Consider the following 9,298-nt stretch of genomic DNA (forward strand, 5'->3'; position numbering starts at 1 on the left):
AGTGACATGAGTTTGCTCTTCCTATAGTTGAATCATTTATATTTCTAGTTCTTAGGTTCATGTTCATCTACTCTGTTCCCTTTCATTGCCCATTGTGTCTCTCGCCCCCTCTGTGTCCCTCGTTTTCTCTGTCTCTTCAGTCTGTCTTGTTTCCATGTGTGTGTCTCCCCCAGTCTCAGTGTCAAGCAATTTTCTCTTAACCAAAGTCCAGTTGAGGCCTTAATTGTTATACAACAATTTTATTTTTCATTTTACCTCCACATTGGTATCAAAGTCCAGTCGAGGTAGTGAATTGGTAATAAAAATTGAGGACAGTAAAAATAGGAAGTACTCACTGTATTTAAAGTATCTTAATCGAAGAGGATAATGAAAGCAACATCATGAAAATTCTATGGTATAACGTATTTTAAAGCTTTTTGGGATATTGTACTTCTTATAAAAACAGCAAATTGGGGTAAATGTACGTCTTTCACTGTAGTAGTTCTTTGTTTTTCTTTCTAATTTTCTTCCTTATGTTGCACAACCAATAAAACTGGAAGTGGTAGAACGCTAAGGGAAAGTGAAGAAGTAGGAAGCATGGGTCTATTCATCAGAGTGCGACACCCTGTATCCAAAGAGGGTATTACAGCTAAAAGAAAAAATAGTGCCAACTCGTCGGAGGACTGAGCTCATGTGCTATCTGGCTCAATCCAGTGGGAGGGTGATACTGCAGGTCACTCCCCAGTCCCTGGTGGGCGCAGGTGGAACTGAAAATAATAATAAAATGAATAAATAAAATAGAACAAGAACACTAAATAAATTAATTAAACACAATTTTAAGAAAAACTATTTGAAGATATGTCTGTGAAGTTACTCAGTTATCCAGGTCATCACAGTCTAAGGAGCTTGGAAAGAGAAGCGTCTGGACTTCTTTAAGCTACTTAAAGACGTTTCACCTCATTCATGGTAAAATGGTAAATGGCCTGTATTTGTATAACGCCTTACTAGTTCCTAAGGATCCCAAAGCGCTTTACATATTCAGTCATCCACCCATTCACACACACATTCAAACCATTGGTGATGGCAAGCTGCACTGTAGCCACAGCCACCCTGGGGCGCACTGACATTCATTTGAGGATAGGATTTTTTTTAAGTCATTAATTGATTAACAAAAAGACCGGAGTAATAATAAAGTATAAACAAATACTGATAATTTCCAAAATAATAATAATAATAAGAGAAGTATTTAGAGAAAGAAATTGAAAATGATAATAATAACAAAATAACACAAGAGGTACAAAATCTACCAAAACAAAGCTGTAATAACGCACTAATGGCTAAAAAAAGTCCAAAAGATAACAAATGTCCAAAATCACAAGAGATCAGAAGAAGAAAAAACAGTCAAGTGAACATAACACAGGGAGCCAGAAAATATACCAAATATACCAAGGTATACCATATGACCAAGGTAGAATGGGGGAAAATTCACAGGAGCAAAACAAAATTAAATCATCAAAAAGAAGTGAGAGAGAGAGGTGACAGGACTAACTAAACACAGCAAACTGACTGGGTTTTCAACAAAGGAAGATAACAAGAAATGAGATATGCTTGAAAAGTGTGTCCTGTCTCCTTCTCCTAACCACAAAGAAAATTTCAAAACTAGCAAAGAAAAGTGGGTATGGAAATTGTGACAGACCTAGGAAAACAAAAGAGCAGTGTGCAAAGAATCAAAAGTGTTTTCACTAGTCTCTTCAACAATGTGATAGTAGATGCCTGACATTTTGAAACCGCGATGTGGTAAAGATAAAGAACAAAATGTGCATCTAACTTCACCACAAATGTTCTTACCCTCTTGTTTGTAACAAGAACAAAATACCATGACGAAGGGTGGCATTTTAAAGAACCTCAGGACCTCATGCGCAGTGCCCAGTGACTTACATCAAAAAAAAATCCCTTAAATCAAAAACACAAATTATGTAAAGAAGAACAAAATACCATTGCAAAGTAAAGGGGCTTACTAACAGTCACTTTTATGATTTAAAGCATTGGACAGGGGGATTTTTGCAGCTGGCTTTAAGGCATATGCCTTTGTAGGAGTTCTCCTTTCAGCAGAATGTCTTTAAATTAATGCATAAACATAATTTAACAAGGTTTGAAGCAAATTGCACAAAACTTAATGACAGAGATGGGATGTCTTATGCCTGATATGCCTGTGATAGTTGTTTCTAGTGCTGCAAAAAAAAAAAATCAACTGTTACACACAGATTTCAGGTTTATACATTGGAATATTTTATTTAATATAATGCAGCTGTCCTTTTTTTTTCCATTCAACCCTTTATTTCATTTTTAAATGAAAATCACAGAAAACGTGTTTATAAACCACACCGTGATAATGTCGCATGAAGATGCAAACACAAAAAGCTAGGTTTGTATACTAACGTTTGTTCCCATCATTACTGAAAAATAAAGAACTTTTTATTTCACAAACGAACAAACAAAATCCAAACACCCCCCCCTCCCCCCTCCCAAAAAAAAGAAGAAAAAGTGTGGTCCTCGTACAAAAAGAAAGAGAATCAAAGGCAAATTAATGAGTTACTACTTACATTAAAGAATTTAGAGACTAAACATGCCACTGTTGAAGACTCTCAAACATTGGAAGAGATAAATTTAACAAAACGTAAATTAAATGATATATATGACAGACAAGAAGAACTAAAAGCCAGATTTGTTAAGCAAAAGTATTATGATTACAGCCCTAGGGCAAAGAAACTATTAGCCTGGAGAATTAAAAAACAACAAGAAGAAAGAGGAATTTACAGTATAAAAGATGATGAGACACAAAAAATGTGTTACACTGCTAAAGAAATACAAAACTCATTTGAAAAATATTATAAAAACTTATATTCAGAGACACAAAAGGCTGACCCTCTAAACATTCAGAAATTTTTGCACTCTCTGGATTTACCTAATATTGGACGGGAACAAAACAAAAGACTAATGCAACAAATTACTAAACAAGAACTGGATAAAGCCATTGCGAAAACAAAAACAAATAAGATGCCGGGTATGAACGGATTTACATCAGAATATTATAAAACCTTTAGAGAGTTATTATCACCGCTATTATTAAAATGTTTTAACTATGTGTTGGAGGGAGGGGAGTCACCAGCATCCTGGAGACAGGCAATCATTTCAGTAATTCCAAAGGTGGGCAAGGACAAAAGGGAATGCAGTTCATATCGACCAATTTCAATTCTGAATATGGATTATAGATTATTCACCTCAATAATAGCAGAAAGACTTTAAAATACTATACCAGAAATTATTGACGAAGATCAGACAGGGTTTCTCAAAAACAGACAGATACAGGACAGTATAAGACGTGCCTTACATTTAATGGATTATATGAATAAATCCCAAACGGAATCAATTGCATTAAGCCTTGATGCAGAAAAGGCGTTTGACTCCGTCCAGTGGGATTATTTATTTTTGGTTATCGAGCGGTTTGGTTTCGGAGACCCTTTTATTCAACTGATTAAAAATTTATATTATTTACCTTCAGCAAGAATAAAGATAAATGGGAGCTTAACTGGAGTAGTGGACTTGCAGAGGGGATGTCGGCAGGGATGTCCGCTTAGCCCAGCCCTGTTTGCTTTATTTATTGAACCACTGGCGCAAGCTATTAGAGAGGATGAACAAATTAAAGGGTACGGAATACAAAATGGGATTATACGCAGATGATGTTTTGCTGACCCTCACAGACCCAGAAAGAAGCTTACCTAAGTTATGGTTAAAGATGGAAATGTTTGGAGAACTTTCTGGATATAAAATAAACATACAAAAAACACAGGTGATCACATACAATTACGTACCCACAACAAAGATCAAAAGTATGTCTAAATTTAATTGGAATAATAAAATAATTAAATATCTAGGTATTAAGATTCCTAAAACACTGACAGAAATCTATGAAATAAACTATTCACCAATTATAAGGGAATTGAAAGAAAACATTCAAAGGTGGAACCTACTGCCACTTGATCTGTACAATAGGATTGACCTGATCAAAAGGAATATACTTCCACCACTGCTTTTCCTTTTTCAATCTATACCGGTACACATACCAGCCAAACAATTTGCGTTATGGAACAGAATGATTTCGGGATTTATATGGAAAGGCCGCAAACCAAGAGTTAGATATATAACATTGCAACTACCTAAGGAAAGAGGTGGACATTCCCTCCCAAACTTAGAAAGTTATTTTAAAGCAAACACAATTAAGATATTTAATTTATTGGTGTGATCCAACGTATGAAGCAAAATGGAAATATTTAGATGTGACACAATTAAAATTACCACTACAGACAATGTTAGGAGATAAAAAATTATATTTGGAACAGAAAAATAATCTAAATGAATGGACTAAAACTCCTTTAAAGATATGGTTTGATGAATGTGAAAGTCTTAAATTAGGAGCTGGTCTCAAACAACTCAGGTGGGTCACACATGATAAGGAATTTATCCCTGCACAAATAGATAGACGTTATACAACTTGGTTAACAAGGGGGATCGGACCATTTTGCTCATTGTTAGGAAAAGAAGGATTACAAAGTTTTGAAAAATTAAGAGACACCTATGGTTTGGAAAACCAAGATTTTGTCAGATATCTCCAAGTTATGTCCTATTTCAATAGTAATATAAAAACTATAGAAGAACGTAATGAAGGCCTAGTCCCCGTTATAAAAGAAGCTTATAAATGTCAGATTAAAAACAAATTGATTGCTAAACTTTATCAGAACTTACAATCACTTAAGGATCAATCAACCAATTATATCAAAATTAAATGGGAAACGGAGGCTAAAATCAACACATCAGAGGACAGTTGGTTAAATATATGCAGGACACAGATGGAAACTACTAGCTCGGGTTATTGGAGGGAATTCACGTGGAAAAATTTTATTAGGTTTTTTATAACACCCAAAATAAAATACAAACAAAAAGGTCAACTGACAGATGGACACTGCTGGAGAAACTGTGGGGAAAACATGGCAGATCATTTCCATATATTTTGGAAATGCCCAATAATCCTGTCATACTGGAGTGAATTGGTCGAATCAATTTACTTGGTGACTGGTCTCAAACTAAATTTGGATTTTTGTACTGTGTACTGGGGCGATATCCCATCAGCAGCCTCCTTAAAGGACAAATACTTGATAAACATCCTGGAGAAAGCGCCCCCAACAAAGAAAGATTGGATAGGAATAATGGAGGAAATATATAGAATGGAAAAACTTACTTTTTTTTTTACCTTAAAATGGACCAATTTCATAAAAACTGGAGGAAATGGGAGAGATTTGTTGAAGGTGGTAACGTGGGATGAGGTATTCACGCAACTACTGGAAGAAGGAAGGTCTGCTAAGGACGTTTTTTTTTTTTTTTTTTAAAGGTAGTTTATAAAAGAGACTGGAAATACCCTTCCGAATATGATCAGGGATGGACTGTAAAGTGCTGAGTGGACAGTAGTAAAAACCTAACGACATGGGACCTGTAAAAAGGTGGAGGGGAGCTCCCCCAGGCCGAGTAGATCTGCGTGGTTCACTGTGCCATTATAATGCAGCTGTCCTATAGACAAATCTTCTTTTGCACCTGCATATCAGTCATCAGGACCTCATGCACAGTGCCCAGTGACTGGCATCAGAAAATATATCCCTTAAATCAAAAATATATTTATTCTCGTCAGCAGCAGTTCTTTAATCTGCATTTCAGAGAGAAACACATGAATAAAATGTGAGCTTACACTGTATTATTTGGTTATTAGGCCTACAACACTCCTTCACCCTAGCTCAGCATTTTGTTGTAAATCTGTCCCACAGCCTACAAAATTAAATACGTTTTAAGTAATATATTGTCCTACTTGATAGCAATACTTTCTAACTTTGGTCCTCGTCCCTGTCTAGGATTTCGATGACCAAAGTAAAATTCCATCCATCACTTGTCCTGGTTGACCCATAGTAAACAATATTATAAACCTTTGGCCTGGAATACAACAGCAGACATTACTGACACAAAGTAAGTTACACAGAAGCTTGACTGAACTATAATCAATTCACATAGATTAATATCTTGATTTGAAATGGTGGGCTAAATATGAAGCTGTGGAAAAAAAGTTGGGCATCTTTCTTTGCCTTTAGAGAATAATTCTGATGGTAAAAACCAAACGGGACAGGCGAGGGGGGAAAAAAATGTTTTTTTTAAAAAAAACAAACAAGCAAAACCAATCAAAGCAAAAAAAAAAAAAATTATTTAGGAACTAAAATTGTTTGATAAATGCAGTTTATCAGTATATGCTACAGAATATGTGACCACCAATTAATAAGGTCATGTCCAATCAGTCTTAGTCTCTCCTCTTTGCGTCTTCTCCAGTGTCACCTGTGTGTAGTCAGTTTTGTCTGTTTACTAGTGTCAAGTTTGTGTCTCTGTCTTGCTCTCACTCCCTTTCCCTCTCTCTCTCTGCTCTTTGCTGTCCACTTTATTTTCTCATCATAGTGGTCATGTTCAATGCACTCACAATCTTAATGACTCCAATACATGGACGTTTTAGAGATTACATCACAGACGCTGGGTTGTTTTTCCATATTTGTTGATCGCTCTGGTTAATTTCAGAATGTTTTTTTATTTACTTTTGTATATACTGATCAAAAAGACCAAAGTAAGAAAAAGTGAACAACTTCAGTCTGACATTTAAAATTATACATCGACTCATCTTGCAATCAGGCCATCAGTTCTTTTGCACAAGCAGCTCTGACATATATTTTCCTTGGTTTGAATACATGCTCACAGTCACGGCTAGAGGTGAGAATCAGTTTCACTATGGATCTTTACATGAGTCTGCAACATGGTCTGCAATGCACTTTATAAACAATATAAAACAGCCCACAGAGACGTTGCTGTGGTTCTACTGTAGAAATATGTACACATGGAACCCACAGTAATACACTACATTACTACATTACCAAAGGTTTATGGGTAGATGATCCTTTTATCAAAATACAAAAGTTTAAAACAGGAGGTGCTGAGTGATTATTCAAGGACTGGCCCTAGGAAAGTTTGACAGGTGGACAGAAACATGAATGCATGACCGCTGGGATCCTGCTGAGTAACATGTTGGCAAAAGACCTCCGAATTATATAATCGGCCAACCTAAAAGCAAAGTTTTTTAACATGGTAAATGGTTTTGCCAAGATATTTATCATGGTGTGCCAGTTCTACTCATAACTCTCATCTTTAGCCAGTATGACAACTTGGTGCGTGGGAAGGCCCATTAGTGTGTGTCTTCTGTAAATTTCTCATTAGATGTCTGATCAGGATGAGGAAATCCAGGCATACATAAATATTGTGACAATACATAAATGTTGGCACCGCAAAGGAAGTTTACACTGAACTGGAATTGACAATAATTAATAATAAATGACATGATAGAATGACAGTTTAAACACAACAATATGTTATTCACATTATTCTGATTACATTTGTGTTTTTACAATTTGCTGTTTTCTGTAAATGTAAAGTAGATATGAGAAAACTTCAGTTACACTTCCTGTAAACCACACTCTGTGACATGGGGTTACTGAGAGAAGCTTGTGGACAAAGCCACAAACATCTATGTGCTGTTTCTCATGGGTTCATAAGCTCTCAGGTGTGAAATACAGTTTAAAGTGTTTTTCTTTTTTTTGTGTGTGTGTGTGGGGTGGGGCAAGGGGGAGGTCTGTATCAAGGAAATAATATAGCCTAAAATGTAAATGGACCTAAGAGCAGACCACAGCAACCTCCTACATGAAGAACTACTCAGCAACACAAAAGCAGACAAGCAATGGGTCTCTGGTATGAAGAGCTGGACAAGGACCTGGCATAACTCACACCTACTGGCTGAAGATGCTAGCAGCTCTCCATGAACACCTGACAGCACATATCAGGGTTTTGCTAACAACAGGTACTAATTTAGGAGTGGAGTGGCCATCAGCCACTTCCCTGGGTCTGTGTGGCTTCTCTGGGTACTCAGGCTTCTTCCCTCCAACCAAAGACATGCACAGCATTAGGTTAATTAGTGATTTTAAACGGACCATAGGTGTGTATGGTTGTCTGTCTCTATGTGTTTACTCTGCGCCATTTTTCTAGTTGCTAGACAGTTCAAAAACCCCTGTGACAAGAAGATCGAGGAAACTGTTCACCCCTACCGGGACCCCACCCTAGGGTGCCTAGGCCTTAGTCCATGTGGCCAGGCAAGGCACAGCCAGAAAAACATGGGCCCACCCTCCTGTAGGTCCAACACCCACAGGAGGTGCCATAGGGGCTGGGTGGCAGCCATGGGGAGACCAATCCCCTGTTACCGAGATCACAACTGGGACATGGAAAAAGTCTTTCGGACTGCCTCGAAAGAATTCTGGGCACCTCCTGTGTGGTGTTTCGGGGGGAGACACAGGACAAGCCGGAGAGATTATATCTCTTGGCTGCCGTGTGAATTTCTTGGTTTTCCCCTGGACAAGCTAGAGGAGGTTGTAGGGATGTCTGGGCTCCTATGCTGCTGCCCCCGCAACCCTGCCCTGTATAAGTGGTAAATGGCCTGTATTTATATAGCGCTTTACTAGTCCCTAAGGACCCCAAAGCGCTTTACATATCCAGTCATCCACCCATTCACACACTGGTGATGGCAAGCTACATTGTAGCCACAGCCACCCTGGGGCGCACTGACAGAGGCGAGGCTGCCGGACACTGGCGCCAACAGGCCCTCTGACCACCACCAGTAGGCAACGGGTGAAGTGTCTTGCCCAAGGACACAACGACCGAGACAGTCCGAGCCGGGGCTCGAACCGGCAACCTTCCGATTACAAGGCGAACTCCTAACTCTTGAGCCACGTGGAAGAAAATGTATTGATGGATGGCTAGAAAATTAGATAATATAATATCGGGTAGGCTTTAAAGACTTATCTCATGTTTAAGTCTGGCTTTTATATAAATAACACATTATCCCACTGCTTCCAGTGGCCCAACAAGCCCAGTGAGGCCGAACATATATCACACAGTCGATGACAATGATCTCCCTGATGTACTTTAAATCAGACGTGCATGATAAGAGATAGCAATTTAACATGAATGCTGCCATATCTTCATTTGCAAAACAGCAACTACCATCTCAAAGACCTTTGCACTTATTATGATGCATCCTATGAGTGCTGCTTCCCCTTTCATTATGTTTGTTGTGAACTCTGGCCCTGGCAAACGGCAAAGGACAAGCCCAGTGTGCTGCTATCATGTGTCAGCA

The sequence above is a fragment of the Astatotilapia calliptera genome, chromosome 20 (genome assembly GCF_900246225.1).
Source record: "Astatotilapia calliptera chromosome 20, fAstCal1.2, whole genome shotgun sequence".
NCBI classification, from domain to species: domain Eukaryota; kingdom Metazoa; phylum Chordata; class Actinopteri; order Cichliformes; family Cichlidae; genus Astatotilapia; species Astatotilapia calliptera.